The sequence below is a fragment of the Grampus griseus genome (genome assembly GCF_964374135.1).
Source record: "Grampus griseus genome assembly, chromosome: 4".
NCBI classification, from domain to species: Eukaryota; Metazoa; Chordata; class Mammalia; order Artiodactyla; family Delphinidae; genus Grampus; species Grampus griseus.
The window spans coordinates 116,819,860-116,837,888 of NC_138997.1; the positions used below are offsets into that span (position 1 = coordinate 116,819,860).

Here is an 18,029-nt window from a genome sequence, read left to right on the forward strand (position 1 = left end):
CTGTGATCTCTGTTCTGTTCCATTGATCTATTTATCTGTTCTTTCACCAATACTATACTGTCTTGATCACTGCCACTTTATAGTAAGTCTTGAAGTTGAGTAGCATCAGTCCTCCAGCTTTGTTATTCTACTTCAATATTGTGTTGGCTACTCTGGGTCTTTTGCCTCTGCGTACAAACTTTATTTATTATTTTTTTTTAAATATTTTTTTGATGTGGACCATTTTTAAAGTCTTTATTGACTTTGTTACCATATTGCTTTTGTTTTCTATATTTTTAGTTTCTTTTGTTGCAAGGCATGTGGGATCTTAGCTCCTCGAACAGGAATCAAACCGACACCCTCTGCATTGGAAGGTGAAGTCTTAACCACTGGACCGCCAAGGAAGTCCCCAAACTTTAGAATCAGCTTGTCTGTATCCATAAAATAACTTGCTAGGATCTTGACTGGGATTGCATTGAATCAGTTGATCAAGTTGGGAAGAACTGACATCCTGACAATATTGAGTCTCCCTATCCATGAAGATGCAGTATCTCCCCATTGATTTAGTTCTTTTATTTCATTAATCAGAGGTTTGCTCATATAGATCTTATTTTGTTAGAATTATACCTAAGTATTTTTTGATGTAATGCAAATGTTATTGTGTTTTGAATTTCAAATTCCACTTGTTCATTGTTAGTACGTAGAAAACAATTGACTTTTATATATTAACTTTGTATCCTGCAACCTTGCTATAATTACTTATTAGCTTTAGTAGTTTGTTTGATCCTTTTGGTTTTTCACATAGATGATCATGTCATCTGCAAACAAAGACAGTTTTATGTCTTCCTTCCCAATCTGCCTGTGTACCTTCTATTTCCTTTTCTTGCCTTACTGCATTAACAAGGACTTCCATTATAATGCTGCAAAGAAGTGGTGAGAGGGGAATGTCCTTTCCATATACCTGATCTTAGTGGGAGATATACATCTTTTTTGTGTGTGAAAAAAAGATTTAGAGAGCATCTTATTATGTCAACACACTACTAGATTTTTAAATACCTTTGGTTATCTGTGACAAATAGATATAAAATCAAACATTGTTATTTATGCTATTCAAGTCACATCTCTCTCTTAGCACACTCTAGCACTGGGCATGGCCTGGAGTCGAAGCATCAGGTGTGGGTAGGTGACCTTCATGGAGCCTCACATGGCAAAGAGGATGAGGAAGGTGACCATCAAACAGAAGAGCCCCATAGACTCAGACCAGGGCAAAGCCCAGAATGGCGTAGGAGAAGAGCTGCTGCTTCAGAGATGGGTTCCTGGCATAGCCAATGATCTAGCTGCCAAACACTGTGCCAGTGCTGGCCCCTGAACCAGACACACCAACTGTGGCGGCTCCAGCGCCGATAAACTTGGCCGCTGTGTCAGGGTCCTGGGAGACAACACTGATCCGGAACTCCCGCCTGGCCACGGGGAGTGGGACTCTGCTGTAGGAAGGCTGTTCAGATGGGACCTCTGGCCTCCTCAGGAAGGAGGCAGACACAGGCCTGATCAGACCCCTAGTACAAGAGCAGATCAGAGCAGGAGGAGTGAGTAGTGCCCCGGTGGTCTGCGTTTTTTCAGTCTGCACTCCCACTGCCCCGCTGCCCCTGCTCGGCCCACAGTGCTCGCCCGGCTTGAGGTGACTGACTCCTCAAGTCACATATATCTCTTGCAAATTAATTTATTTCAGTCTTGACTGGTAGGCACTCTTCTGTTTTTTTTTTTAAAGTTTTGCCGAATGTGCAATGGCAAAGTGAAAGTAAGATTACATAAAAAAGAAAGAAAAATATAGCTAGTATTCAAAGTTCTTCACAAGTGAAGACCTTAATCTACTGTTCTGAATTTATCTTTTGCTGTCCCCTGGATAAACTCTTCATCAGGGTAGACCTGTGTATTGCCTATTCCTAAAATATATTGCACTAGGCTTTTTGTTGTTGTAAGGAGGAGATTCATTCAGGTAATCTTAAGATAAAAGGGGTTTACTGTAAATACCAAGGACCTAGACTTTGTTTTCTGATGTCTTTCTGGGTGATTGCTCTCTATTTTTCTCCCCCCTGTTCAATCTTCTCTGCATTCTCCAGTATAAATTCTGGAGGGAGGGCTTCCCTGGTGGCGCAGTGGTTGACAGTCTGCCTGCGGATGCAGGGAACACGGGTTCGTGCCCCGGTCCGGGAAGATCCCACGTGCCGCGGAGCGCCTGGACCCGTGAGCCATGGCTGCTGAGCCTGCGCGTCCAGAGCCTGTGCTCTGCAACGGGAGAGGCCACAACGGTGAGAAACCCGCGTACCACACACACACATAAAAAGTTTGGAGGGAGATAGTCGGATTGGACTAATTTCCACTGCTCCAGTAGGAAGAGTCCTTTGAATTGGGCCACCCCATGAGTCAAGACTGTGGAGTTGCTGCCCTTGGGTCAGGCCCACTCTGGTTTACTCAGTGGCCATTTCTGAGTAAAGAAAAAGTAGCACCACTGTCATGGGTAGGCAGTTTCAGTGAAAAGAATGAGATTTTCTGTGTGACCCTGGGACTGCTATGTCCAAGACGTGTCTAAGGTGTTTCTACCTCTCTGCCTTTGTTGACACTTACTCTCTTATCCATAGGGCGTTCCCTATGAATTTACACATATTCTGATTTTACCAAGCTGAAATATTAATGATTAGGTAGGCAAAGCCTGCCCCAAATATTGCAGTCTACTGATATCTTCCATCTTTGAGTTTTTAGCGGATCATCACAGAGCACAGTGATGATTTGAGACCAAGGAAGTGAAGGACCTAGAGAGGAATGACTTTTTCAACAGTCTGTAAGAATGCAAAAATAAAAATATTTATTAAATTTGGAGTTGAATTTTTTCTGGGCTTGGAGGTGCGGGGAGAAGCAACATGCACTAACAAGGACAACAAAGATTACTGAATTCTTTAGATCGCGCCAATGATTTACTCTGGTGTATGTGGTTTACGTCCCCTATCTCCTTTATACTCTAGTAAATCTGTGCTCTTTTGTTTATTTTTTAATTAAAGTATAGTTGCTTTACAATATTGTGTTAGTTTCAAGTGTACAGCAAAGCAGTTTGGTTATACATATATATGTATATATTTATATTCTTTTTTATTTTTTACATTATAGTTTATTATAAGATATGGAATACGATTCCCTGTGCTCTACAGCAAATTCTTGTTGTTTATTTTATATGGTAGTTTGTATCTACTAATCCCATACTCCCAATTTATCCCTTCCCTCCTTCCCCTTTGGTAACCATAAGTTTGTTTTCTGTCTGTGAGTCTGTTTTTGTTTTGTAAATAAGTTCATTTGTACTGTTTTTTAGATTCCACTTATAAGTGATATCATATGGTATTTGTCTTTCTCTGTCTGACTTACATCACTTAGTGTGATAATCTCTAGGTCCAACCACATTGCTGCAAATGGCATTAGTAAATCTGTGCTTTTGATCTCTGTGTTGTGGACCACAGCAGTTAGTATTCAAAGTAATTTTTTGACAATTCAGATATGACATATTTACAAGAAAAGCACAGCAGTTGGAATAAGCTAGAGAAAAAGAAAAAAGGGATGCGAGAGGACATGAACCAAAAGGTGCAGGACTTGAAGGCAAAAATCTCCCTCTCGGCACTTCCCTGGTGGCGCAGTGGTTAAGAACCCGCCTACCAATGCAGGGGACATGGGTTCGAGCACTGGTCTGGGAAGATCCCACATGCCATGGAGCAACTAAGCCCGTGTGCCACAACTACTGAGCCTGTGCTCTAGAGCCTGCAAGCCACAACTACTGAAGCCTGCGTGCTTAGAGCCTGTGCTCCAAAACAAGAGGAGCCACCACAATGAGAAGCCCGTGCACCACAACGAAGAGTAACCCTCCACTCACTGCAACTAGAGAAAGCCTGCAGGCAGCAACGAAGACCCAACGCAGCCAAAAAAAAAAAAAAAATCTCCCTCTCTTTGGTCCTTGGAAGCAGCACCAGAGAGTTACCCAAGATGGTGACAGCAAGGGATTCACTGAGGAGTTCCCCAGGCACCAAAGGACTAGGCTTATTTGCTCTTCTAATATAGTAGTTTACATGTGCATTGGACTAACTAGTTTTTCCCTATGGAAAAAAAGAGAATAAATAAGAGAAGACTAATGTAGACATTTTGGACATAAGAAAGGTGATAAAAAATAAATGAATTTTACTGGTGAGAAGGAATGAATGGATTCTTTGTCCACAATGACCTTGAGGTAAATAGAAATAATCTGTCCTCAATGATGTACTCATTTATTTTCATGAAGTATCAGGTCTCCAACCAGTTGATCTTGAAGTCTATCTTGTTGATTTCTGAGCCAGCTGACTAGATTTCCAACAAAGAGGACCTTACAGAAGGTTTTTCGTCAGAGATAGGTGGTCTCATCGACTGAAGTTCCCTTCCTCTTAAGGGTTTTTTTTTTTTTTAATATTTTATTTATTTATTTATTTATTTATTTATTTATTTAGGCAGCACTGGGTCTTAGTTGCAGCACGTGGTATCTTCGTTGCGGCATGTGGCATCTTTGTTGCGGCATGCGGATTTCTTAGTTGCGGCACGCATGCAGGATCTAGTTCCCTGAACAGGGATCAAACCTGGGCCCCCTGCATTGGGAGCGCAGAGTCTTACCCACTGGGCCACCAGGGAAATCCCCTCTTAAGGGTTTTGAGGGGTTTTTAGAGAGTAGCTTTTCCTCAGGAAAATTTAAGACTAATTTAGCAAAGTATCGTGCCTCTTATTATTCATATTTATGGAGTACTTAAGGAGTCTTTCTAGCTGCCACTTTTCTTTTTTTTTTTTTTTTGCGGTACACGGGCCTCTCACTGTTGTGGCCTCTCCCGTTGCAGAGCACAGGCTCCGGACGCGCAGGCTCAGCGGCCATGGCTCACGGGCCCAGCCGCTCTGCCGCATGTGGGATCTTCCCGGACCGGGGCACGAACCCGTGTCCCCTCATCGGCAGGTGGACTCTCAACAACTGCGCCACCAAGGAATCCCCAAGCTGCCACATTTTAAAGAGAGTCTTGGTAAATTAGAGTATGTTTAAGTAAGAGGCTGAAGGATAGAGAAGAGTTGTTAAAATATTGGGGACTCTTCACGTAATCTTTTTTTAAATTGAGAACAGGGGTTAAATTTATTTCCTGTAGCTTCAGAAGGCAGACCTTGGATTATCGGGTGGAAGCTGCAGAAAGCAGGTTCCTGCTTAAAATAAGAACTTTGCAACACTTGGAGTTGTTTGAGAGTGGAATTGGCCACCTTGTGAAGCAAGGTGTATTAGTCTGCTGCTAAAACAAAATTCCGTAGCCTAGGTGGCTTAAGCAAGAGAAATTTATTTTCTCACAGTTCTGGAGGCTAGAACTCCAAGGTCAAGGTTCTGGCTGATTGAGTTTCTAGGGAGAGCTCTTTTCCTGGCTTGCAGATGGCTGCCTTTTCCTTATGTCCTCACATGGTCTTTCCTCAGTACATATGTGGAGGGGGAGGGAGAGAGAGAATGAGTGAGTGCTCTGGTGTCTCTTCTTATGAGGACACTAATTCCTGTCAGATCAGGGCCCCTATGACATCATTTGATTTTAATTGCTTCCTTAGCAGCTCCATCTCAGCCTTAGGGCTTTGGCATAGGAATTTTGTGGAGACACAAACAAAACAGGAGAACACTGTGTTTGAAGTGTTTAAATAGAAACTGGTTGCCATCTGTCCGGAAAGTTTTAGAGGGCATCCTCAGACTAGGAGAGGCTTGGCCAGATGATCTCAGTTTTCTTAAATCTGAAGGAACAAGGTCACGCTGTAGATTTTTGAAGATAGGCATATATTGGAGCACACATTTGAAAAAAAAAAGTTTGATTTTATTCTGGAAACTTGTTAGGAACCAAAATTATAGGTGTTGGAAAATCAAAATGGAAGTAAAGAAAACCTCTTACCTCTAGAGCTGCCTGTACTTGGTTAGCTATGAGAATTGAAAGCATTAGAATCTACCTAGATAGAATTTCCAAATATCTTAATCTTCATAAATAACAGAAATAAAGGGAATACATATGTATTTGTCATGTAGCTGGTTCTTTAAAGGACAAATTCATAATAACATTATAAATATGTTGTGTAATTATTGGATGTTGGTAAGTACTTTCTGAGAACATAAACCTCATTTCATTTTATTCTTCAGCACGTCCTGACAGAGTTCCTTTCTCAGTAGGCAGTGAGGTAAATTTTGCTTCTCTTAGGATATCGGAATTGGACCTAATAACAATCAACATTTGAATGACTTGAAAACATTATTTATTTATTTATTTATTTTTGGCTCTGTTGGGTTTTCGTTGCTGTGCGCAGGCTTTCTCTAGTTGCGGTGAGCGGGGGCTACTCTTCCTCGTGGTGCCTGGGCTTCTCATTGTGGTGGCTTCTCTTGTTGCGGAGCATGGCCTCTAGGCGTGCAGGCTTCAGTAGTTGTGGCTCCTGGGCTCAGTAGTTGTGGCTCGCGGGCTCTAGAGTGCAGGCTCAGTAGTTGCGGTGCATGTGCTTAGTTGCTCCGTGGCACGTGGGATCTTCCCGGATCGGGGCTTGAACCCATGTCCCCTGCATTGGCAGGCGGATTCTTAACCACTGCGCCACGAGGGAAGCCCTTGAAAACATTCTTATATACAGGTTTATTGCACTGGAATTTGAATCCTTTTAGCATGAAAAATAGATGATAGTCTACATTGTTCAGTGTTGTTGATGACCATAGATTGGCTACTAGGTGGATGGTCAATCTTAGGCACTTGGTATTTACTTTGGGTCACACAAAAATTTATACTTTATGCTAACTGCAGCAGAAAAAAATATTTGGTTTGCGACAAGAAATGTTAGAAACGTATAGATGCTATACATCATATAGTTTTCTACCTTCCCTGCTTAGTTGATTTCCTACTATTTTACAAATGTAGAGAAATGAAGGGCCAAAAAGAAAGAGAGAAATAGAAAAGTTTTATCCTGATATAAAGAAGAATGTGAATTTTATTTTCATGGTATGTTATTCTTTTGTTTTTGTTTTATTATAAATTTGATACATGCTTATTATAGAACACTTGGAAAAGAGTGCATTCTTTTTAAACTTACCATCTGTTACCTCAAAACTAGATTTTTTTTTTTGGATAACTTGAACTCATCCCTTTTGATCCAAAAGTATAAAATAAAACCACAACAGTGTGGTTTACTTTAAAAAGAACTTCAATTTTTAGAGTTAAGAACCTAAAAGCATTAAAAATATAAGAAAATCTTCAAATTAATTTTTTATCTTTTGGTGCCATTTATTAAATTATTTTGCCCAAGAAATTAAAACAAGTCACAAACGAGCCAAAAGTTAAGGTGTTAAGATCGTTCCTATCAAGATTATTGATGTGAAAGCCTGGAATATTATTTGTATTTTGTTCAAAGAATTTAATTATATTATAGGCATATTAGTTATACTGTAATAACTTAGAAAAGTAGTTATGACATGTAGTTTTTATCATTATTATTTACCCTGCAAACCCTTTGTTAAGAGTTTTTTGGTTTTTTTTTTTTTTTGCGTTACGCGGGCCTCTCACTGCTGTGGCCTCTCCCGTCATGGAGCACAGGCTCCGGACGCGCAGGCCCAGCAGCCATGGCTCATGGGTCCAGCCGCTCCGTGGCATGTGGGATCCTCCCGGACCGGGGCACGAACCCGTGTCCCCTGCATCGGCAGGCGGACTCTCAACCACTGCGCCACCAGGGAAGCCCTGTTAAGAGTTTTATCTCATCATGCCATTAGTTATTAAAACTTAGGTAGGAACTATTTTGTATTTTGGTTTATCACATTGCTGAATAACTAAATCATAGAAGCTCAAAGACTGGAATATAATTAGAGATGATTTTTACTCAATTCCATCTTTCATAGATGAGAAAGCTGAAGCTCAGATGGAGATGAGATAATTTCCTCCATTGAGTAACTAGCAGCTCCCCTGCCTTCCCAACCCCATCGGGTTTCATCACATTTCATTGGTGGGGTTTGTGGAATAATGAATTGTTGATTTCTCCCACCGCAGTCCAATGTGTTGGAAGATATATTAACAATGCAGGAGACTCTGAAGTGCTTCCATGACAAAAGTGGATTTCATTTTAGGACAAGCCATAGAAGGTCATGAAAATCCTTTGGAAAGTTTTCATGCAGTTAAGAGTTAATTTGTGTAGATTTCTAACTTGGAAGTCATAAAATCAATTGCTGTGTAGTAAGATTTCATTTATAAGAATTTGATGTATTTAATGCAGTATTTTGATAGACAAGTCTGCTGTTGTGTGGAAGAGGATCAGGTCACTTGTTGGAAGATATTCAATTACTTAAATGAGTAATAAAAACAGAGTATATAGTTATCCTATTTGTTTATTGCTTTGCTTATTCTTAGCCAATAAAGTAAAATCAATCCCATAAGAAATACTCCTGAAAATGCAATTTAAATATAATTAAGTGCCTAGAATGCTTATAGGGGAGTACAATATCCAAGCCTGAATTTAAACTTAGTGATTTTCAGGCATCAGGTTTAATTTCTTTCATCAATATGAGTTGGTGGCTGTTTTCCTCTTGAGCCAAGGGAGGTACTGAATGTAGGGGTAAGAAGCACTTTCTTCTGTTGCCTCTAATTATTCTAGCTGGGAATCAATTCTTTTTTTTTTTTTTTTCTGTACGCGGGCCTCTCACTGCTGTGGCCTCTCCCGTTGCGGAGCACAGGCTCCGGACGCGCAGGCTCAGCGGCCATGGCTCACGGGCCCAGCCGCTCCGCAGCATGTGGGATCCTCTCGGACCGGGGCACGAACCCGTGTCCCCTGCATCGGCGGGTGGACTCTCAACCACTGCGCCACCAGGGAAGCCCTGGGAATCAATTCTTAAGTACTTTCATCAAAGAATGAACTTGCTGCCAGGAGCCTTATTTGCCTGCCAGCATAAAAGTTTGGGAATAGATTTTATTTTTTTGCGGTACGCGGGCCTCTCACTGTTGTGGCCTTTTCCGTTGCGGAGCACAGGCTCCGGACGCACAGGCTCAGCGGCCATGGCCACCAGGGAAGCCCCTGGGTATAGGTTTTTTTATTTCAGGGTAACATAGCGCTTTCCAAGGAGGAGCCAATGGCAGAAATTGACTCTATAGGCAACTGTGAGACAGAACAATAAAATGATCCTGGGCTATAAGAATTAGAAAATAATCAAGTTTGAATCCTAGTCCTAGGACTTGCAGGCAAATGACTTTGGGAAATACTAATTGCTTTGAGACTTAGGAAATACTAATTGCTTTGAGCCTTAATTTGGCCATCTATGAAATGAGTATAATAATATGTTTGTTATAAGAATCAAATGGGGCTTCCCTGGTGGCGCAGTGGTTGAGAGTCTGCCTGCCGATGCAGGGGACACGGGTTCGTGCCCCGGTCCGGGAAGATCCCACATGCCGCGGAGTGGCTGGGCCCGTGAGCCATGGCCGCTGAGCCTGTGTGTCCCGAGCCTGTGCTCCGCAACGGGAGAGGGCACAGCAGTGAGAGGCCCGCGTACCAAAAAAAAAAAAAAAAGAAGTGGAATTATTGGATCAAATGATAGTTATATTTATAATATTTTGAGGAATCCCCAAATTTTCCATAGTGATTGCAGCATTTTACATTCCCACCAGCAGTGCACAAGGGTTCCAATTTTTCTATACCCTTGCCAACACTTGTTATTTCTGGTTTTTTTGTTGTTGTTGTTAATGTCATCCTAATGGATGTGAAGTGGTAGGTTAATCCTAAAGAAATGATGCATAATGCATAACCTGTCTAGGCTCCAAGCACATAGTAGGTGCTTGTTAAATGAATGGGCAAGAATTCGCATTTCATATATGAAATGAAAGACCATTAGAATATAATCCAGGAAGTATTACAACTTATCCATCTATCCATTAATGAAATGGAGTGTGTACCATGCACTATGTTAATTATTAGGAGTCCAAATTTCAATAAAAAGTGAAGCCAAGACAAATGTTATTCCTTCTCTCAAAGAGCTCACAGTCTCTTATCTCTCCAAGGAGGGAAGCTGAGTCACCAAAATATGACAGCTTAATTAATGAATCCTTAAAAACATCTAATCCTTTTGGCTCTAGAGTCCATATTTTTTAAGCCACATTATAATTATAATTAGTATAATTAGCCACATTATAACTAGATACTATATTCTAGTTTTTGTGACACATGTATTTTCTTTTACCAATTAGTAAATATAATACATACATGTACACACCTACACACACGTATACATATATATGTATAAACTGTATATATATATATATATATACATACATATAATTTACTTCATGGGATTCAAGCCCTCTGGAATTCTGGGAGTGAAATAAGCCCTAATGGTTATTAGGCATCCATTGCATGTAATGAATTAACTTCTCATTGCATCTAGAATGGTAGTAATTATTTGCCATCCTTGGGAGAATGGAGAAATAATCTCTCAAATAATTTTCTGTATTCTGTGTTCAGATGAAGAACCCCTGTTGAGAAAGTCTGCCTCAGTGACTTTCCACTTTGGAGTGAAATAATAAAATTGAGCTTCTTAGCCTGCAAAGCTGAGGACTGTTCACTGGACCATGATAATGGCCGAAACATGCAGGAATCAGTCAACTCTGCTGTTACATTACTGCTCTTACTTTCTGTATAAATTCAGAAAGATAAGGTGGAAACAAATTTGCAGCTGAATCACAGTCTGGTTTTCTTCCTGTAGGAGAATGGGCTTATTTGCGAGGGGGCGGAGTGGTGGTGTTTGGGTTTATTTGTCTTATGCCCAAGTCAACAAAATGCTGTAAACAATAATGCTGCCATTTTGTTTGTTACACGGAAGCCATGCATTGAACTGCCTCCCTGAACAAAAATGTACAGTACCTTTGCTACTGGGATCAGTATTGCTCTTTCTACCTATTTAGTTCCATTTATTTAACAAGTATTTATTGAGATCCTACTGTGTCCCCATTATTAGGCTAGGTAGTATTTGATAATACTTTGATAATACAAAGGTGAACTGATCCTGTGGTCTAGCGGTGGTGAAAGACAAATGAATAGGCTGTTACAATTGCTAAGTATTAATAAGTGACAGAAAGCACAGGATGCTGAGATAGAACAGAAAAGAGACCCCTAACTCAGACCAGAAGAATCAGGGGGAAGACCTCCTGGGGAAACTGATGGCTAAATTAAGACCTATCAATTTAATAGGAGTTAGTTAAGCAAGGAGAGGGGAAACTGTTTTTAGAAGAAACAGCACATACAAAGTCCCAGCGTGGGTAAGCATACACTCTTAAGAAAATGAAAAAATGTGAACATGATGGTTTGAGACCAGATTGCGAGGGTGTGAGATGAAGCCAGAGAGATAAGCAGGAGCTCACTAATCTAGGATATTATAATCCCTCTTTGGGACTTTGGTAGCTTTCTGGATATACAATGTGGGGGAAAAGGTGGACTCCCTGGTTTCTGGCTTGGCCACTGGATTAGAAGGAAAACACTAGGAGTATCAGGTTTCCTAGGGAAGACAGTAAGTTCAATTTTAGATAATTTATATTTGAGGTGCCTGTGCAACAAGCAAGAAGGCTTTTGGGGTGAAAAGTTTAGGGGGAGATTAGGGGAAATTATTGTTGTTGATGTTTTAATTCTTGCCCTTATTGCCAATCCTCTCTTAGGATGCCACTATAAAATAAATAATTTGTGAATTAGAGATATTTCCTGTGGGATTGGATCCAAAGCATATAACGAGCAGGAGCATATAACTTGCTGCTTCTTGGGAGCATAATGGGCTGAGGTAGCAGTGTTTTGATTATCACTTTCTGCCAACAGCTAAACAATTGCTCTTTCCTATTTACTTAAATATATACATGGTTATATATACATAAATAAGGTCTTTATATCTGTTGATGTGCTCATCTTTAGGAAGTGGGTTTAGTTGGAGGAGAGGGAAATGTTACTTTATATACCTCTATATTGCTAGAATTTTTTTTTACACAAAGCACTTTATTTTTATGAAAATAATAAAATGAAAATTATTTAGTAAATAATTGAGTAAAAATTTTGAGTACATTGAGTTGAAAAAAGTAGTTAAAGTGTTGGGGAAGTTTTGAAGGGCAATGCAGAAGACCCAGAAAGAAAAAAAAAAAGACTGGAAGTGAGATAGGAGGTGTGGGGATACTCCACAAACTACATGGAACAGGTGTTTCTGCCTTCCTGCCTCCCTAAGTGGTATATCAGGAACTATGTGTAAAGAATGTTTGTCATTCAGTTGCTGCTGCTTATTTATTCTCCTGTAGCAAGCCTCCAACATTATACCTGTTAGCAAGACTGATGCTCAACCGGCACTCCCTGGTAGGCTATAGTGGTTATTTATAGCTTATGTCTGTTATGGTTGGTCTGATTACTAGTTGTTATTATCACTACTGCTTTAGTTATTTATACTCTCTGGCATCACTGATTTAGAAAACCTTTCTTGGCATCTGCTTGTTTTCCATCTCCTTTCAAGTTGAACTGTCAACTCCTTCTCTGTTTTTCCAGTGTTCCCTGATAGATGTCTATCATGGCTCCTGTGGTGGGCTGAACAATGACCCCCAAAGGTATCTGGTCCTAATTCCTGGAACCCTCAAATGTTACCTTATTTGGAAAAAGGATCCTTGTAGATGTGATTAAGTTTAAGATCTTGAGATGGGTTATCCAGACAGGCTGTAAATGCCATTACAAGTGTCCTTATAAGAGATAGGCAGAGAGAGATTTAACACACATACACAGGAGAGAAGACAATGTAAGGTGGAGCCGTAAGAGATTTGAAGATGTCGGCCTTGTAGATTGGAGTGATGTGGCCACAAGCCAAGGGATGCTGAAAGCCACTAGAAGCTAAAAGAAGTAAGGGACAGATTCTCCCCTAGAGACTTGGGAAGGAATGCAGCCCTGCTAACGCCTTGATTTTGATCTAGCGAAACTGATTTCATGCTCTTTAACTCCAGAAATCGGAGACAATAAATATCTTAAATATACTGAAAACCTATTGTTTGTTGTTTATTTGAAATTCGAATTTAACAGGGCAGGTATTTTATTTGGTAACCCTAGATAGAGATCTTGCATTAATCTTCATATTACTGTTTAACAGCATTTGGTAAAATGGATGTTTGGTGAGTAAATAAATAACCTAATAATTTTACAAATAGTTAAAGAGTATTTTTATTATTGAAATTTCCAAATATATTCAAAAGTAGGGAGAATAGTGTAATGAAGCCCCATGTAGGGATCACCTAGCTTCCACAATCATCAATGCATGGCTAATCTCACAGTTTTTAAAACAATACTTTGTTTAAAATAAGCAGCTCTGGTGGTTTTGTTTTGTGTGTGTATATTTAGGAGTATGTGTACATTTGTACAGCAAAAGAGGGGTGTGGTAGTAATAGCACTGAATTTCAAGACACTGTATCTTTCCAAAAGAATCCAGAAAGTGGAGAACGATAAGCATTTGTATATGAATGACAGGAGAGCAAAATGAGACTTCTACGATTAAAGGAGCTTGCTATAGAACGCCGGGTAAGATAGAAGACGTGGCCAATATTTTCCAAGTCTAAATTGAAACATAGGCACAGAGACTGGTAAATATAACTTCTGGTAGTCTTGTTCTGCTAAAAAAGCAGTTCATGAACCCTCAACTAGCTTTGCTGCTAATTTCACCTCTCAGAATAGCAAGGAAGCAATCAAGAGAATGGACATCCAGAACTTGATTCTGAATGCCAAGGAAGAACAGGTTGGAAACGTGGACGTGATTGGCACTGAGGGAGGGCATGACCACGTGGTCATATCATCCCAGAATATGAAGTTGCCAAGGAACGGAGGGCTGGGCTTAGTTAGACCATGGTTTGTAGGAAAAGTAGGCTTCAAAAATTCAGGTTTAATTGCATCATAAGGATGTTGAATGATGTGCAGGTGCCAGAGAAACAGAAAATTCTTTAAAAAAGAAAATTTTACAGTTAAGCTTCATACATTTTTATGGGAGGAGAATAAACCAGAAGGCATCTGTAGCAGCTGCTGTTGGTTGCCCATCCTCATAACAGGTGGTGTGAACCAGTGAAGTGGTCCAGTCCAGCATCTCAGCCGAGAGAGCCTTTTCTTTTTCCAGCTTTACTGAGGTTTAATTGACAAAGAAAATTGTATATATTAAAAGTGTATGAAGACACAAGAATGAGAAAAGAAAAATGAATAGGAAAAATAGGTCAGAGAAATGTACAAAATGTGTCAGAGAAGAAAGATTATTTGTTTGCTTACAGGTCAATCAATAAGCATTTATTGTTGTTCTTTCACTGTGCACCTCAAAATGATACTTATTCCTTTGGCACCTGAAAATTCTTTAAAATTTAAAAGTAAATTTCACAAGTACCATGGCTTAGAAAGGTCACTTTTCTCTTATACCTTCTTCAAAGATTGTTGTATTATTTATATAAATACCAGTTATTAGTATATTAATTATTGGTAATTGTAATATAAAAATATCTTTAATATAGGGAAAATATATCTAAAAAAGTTAGGGATTCAATTTTGATTCTTATAGCAATGAACCTTTATAGAGCCATTGCTACATGCTAGGTAGTATACTAAACACATTATACCCATTAACTAACGTAATTCTCTCCACACCCTCTAAAAATAGATGTTATTTTAATCTCCATTTTATAGTTGTGGAAACTGAGGCACAAAGAGGTAGAGTAACTTACCTTTAGCTAGTAAGTAGCAGAATAGGGTTTTGAGTCTAGAATCATAAATGTTATATAATATTCCCTAATTATTCTACCAATTTGCTGTCTATGATGAGAAGTATTCAGTAGAAGAACCCAGGTCTTGTATGTGATATCATAGATGTCAGCCTCACAAATTAAACTAATCGGGAAAGATGTCTGAATTAGTTAAAATCTGATTTAAAGAAAGATTGAAAAAATTACATTCTCTACTTTGACATACATTCTTTGGCAGTACTTCAAGACAGAGTAACGAAGCACAAGAAAATGTCACTAAATTGGAATAATTTGAAATCAATAATCGTATGTAAATGGATATTTCTTAAGTAATCAAAAATTCTTATGATAATTAAAATAACCTTAGTCTATTTATAATCCTCTTTAAAGGTTGTACAATGTGATGATTTATTCTATGTATGTATTGTGAAAGAATAACCAAAATCAAATTAATTAACACAGCCATCACCTCACATAGTTACCAATTTTTGATTTGTTTTTTTTTTTGTGGTGAGAACATTGAAAATTTACTATCTTAGTACGTTTCCAGTATACCATATAGTATTATTAACTATAGTCACAATGCTGTACATTAGATCCCCAGAACTTATCATCTTACCACTGAAGGTTTACACCTTTTGACCAACATCACCCCATTCCCCTCACCCCCAACCCCTGGCAGCCACTGTTCTATTCTCTGCTTCTATGAGTTTTCACTTTTCTAGATTCCACATATAAGTGAACTCATACAGTGTTTGTCTTTCTGTGTCTGGCTTATTTTACTTAGGACAATGGCCTCTAAGGTCATCCATGTTGTCACAAATGGCAGAATTATGTTTTTTAATGCCTGAGTAATATTTTATTGCATATATATACCCCGTTTTCTCTTATCCATTCATCCATCGACACTTAGCTTGTTTCCATATCTTGGCCACTGTGAATAATGCTGCAATGACTTGGGAGTGCAGATATCTCTTCAAGATGCTGATCCCATGCCCTTTGTATATATACCTAGAAGTGGGATTGCTGGATTGCATGGTAATTATATTCTTAATTTTGGAGGGAATCTCCATGATGTTTTCCATAATGGCTGTACTAACTTACACTCCCACGAACAGTCTACGAGGGTTCCCTTTTCTCCACATTCTCACCAACACTTGGTATCTATTGTTCTTTTGCTAACATGTGTGAGGTGATATCTAATTGTGGCTTTGATTTGCATTTCCCTGATGATTAGCGATGGGCATTTTATTTTATTTTATTATTTTTTAACCTGTGAAAGTCAAGGTTTATTTGAGGTTGCTGTATAATTTTTCTGAGTTGTACAATAACCTTGCAAAGGAAGAATTATGCACAGCTCATAAATGAGGAAACTGCAGTTAAGAACAATTTTGTGGTTTGCCCAGTTCCACACAGTAGGCAGTTTTGAAGTTTGTATCCTTCTTAACACCAAATACATGGTGTCTTTTCCAACATCAACAGCCAATTCTCCAATTCTCTGGCATCATCTAGGTATCCAAAAATTCAATTCAACTCTGATACTACTAAGTTAGCTCATACCCCTCTGTCCCACCAGGCTACCCTACGTCAGACACCAGCCACAAATGGGTTGCCCAGGCTACCCCACATTTCTGCTCAGCTGACTACAAATGGGGTTTCCCACTGATATTGTACAACCCAGATTGGGCCTTGAACCCATGTCTTTTATTAATTTATTAATTTATTATTTTTTTCAATCTCCCAATTCATCACACCACAACCCCCACCCCCCACCGCTTTCCCCCCTTGGTGTCCATAAGTGTGTTCTTTACATCTGTGTCTCAATTTCTGCTCTGGAAACCGGTTCATCTGTACCATTTTCTAGGTTCCACATATATGTGTTAATATACAATATTTGTTTTTCTGTTTCTGACTTACTTCACTCTGTATGGCAGTGTCTAGATCCATCAACGTCTCTACAAATGACCCAATTTCGTTCTTTTTTTTTTTTTCTTTGTGGTACGCGGGCCTCTCACTGTTGTGGCCTCTCCTGTTGCAGAGCACAGGCTCCGGATGCACAGGCTCAGCAGCCATGGCTCACGGGCCCAGCCGCTCTGCGGCATGTGGGATCTTCCCGGACTGGGGCACGAACCCGTGTCCCCTGCCTCGGCAGGCAGACTCTGAACCACTGTGCCAACAGGGAAGCCCCGTTCCTTTTTATGACTGAGTAATATTCCATTGTATATATGTACCACATCTTCTTTATCCATTCGTCTGTCAATGGGCATTTAGATTGCTTCCATGACCTGGCTGTTGTAAATAGTGCTGCAGTGAATATTGGGGTGCATGTGTCTTTTAGAATTATGGTTTTCTCTGTGTATATGTCCAGTAGTGGGATTTCTTGGTCATACGGTAAAATTCTAATTTTAGTTTTTTAAGGAACCTCCATACTGTTCTCCATAGTGGCTGTATCAATTTACATTCCCACCAACAGTGCAAGAGGGTTCCCTTTTCTCCACACCCTTTCCAGCATTTGTTGTTTGTAGATTTTCTGATGATGCCCATTCTAACTGGTGTGAGGTGGTACCTCATTGTAGTTTTGATTTTCATTTCTCTAATAATTAGTGATGTTGAGCAGCTTTTCATGTGCTTTGTGGCCATCTGTATGTCTTCTTTGGAGAAATGTCTATTTAAGTCTTCTGCCCATTTTTGGATTGGGTTGTTTGTTTTTTTAATATTGAGCTGCATGAGCTGTTTATATATTTTGGAGATTAATCCTTTGTCCGATGATTCATTTGCAAATAGTTTCTCCCATTCTGAGGGTTGTCTTTTGGTCTTGGTTATGGTTTCCTTTGCTGAGCAAAAGCTTCGAAGTTTCATTAGGTCACATTTGTTTATTTTTGTTTTTAATACCATTACTCTAGGAAGTGGATCAAAAAATATCTTGCTGTGATTTATGTCAAAGAGTGTTCTTCCTATGTTTCCCTCTAAGAGTTTTATAGTGTCTGGTCTTACATTTAGGTCTTGAATCCATTTTGAGTTTATTTTTATGTATGGTGCTAGGGAGTGTTCTAATTTCATTCTTTTACATGTTGCTGTCCAGTTTTCCCAGCATTACTTGTTGAAGAGACTGTCTTTTCTCCATTGTATATTCTTGCCTCCCTTGTCATAGATTAGTTGACCATAGGTGCGTGGGTTTATCTCTGGGCTTTCTATCCTGTTCCATTGATCTATATTTCTCTTTTTGTGCCAGTACCATATTTTCTTGATTACTGT

General features: G+C 39.5%; 1 pseudogene across 1 annotated transcript in view; it reads right to left on the bottom strand.

Moving 5' to 3' along the window:
• Window positions 1-1,179: 1,179 nt before the first annotated feature.
• The window catches only part of LOC309821791, a 65,105-nt pseudogene continuing 48,255 nt past the window's right edge, over window positions 1,180-18,029 (bottom strand). Inside the window, exon 6 of the transcript in view lies at window positions 1,180-1,668. The product of the transcript in view is annotated as an uncharacterized misc_RNA (transcript). The remainder of the gene's footprint in view (window positions 1,669-18,029) is intronic.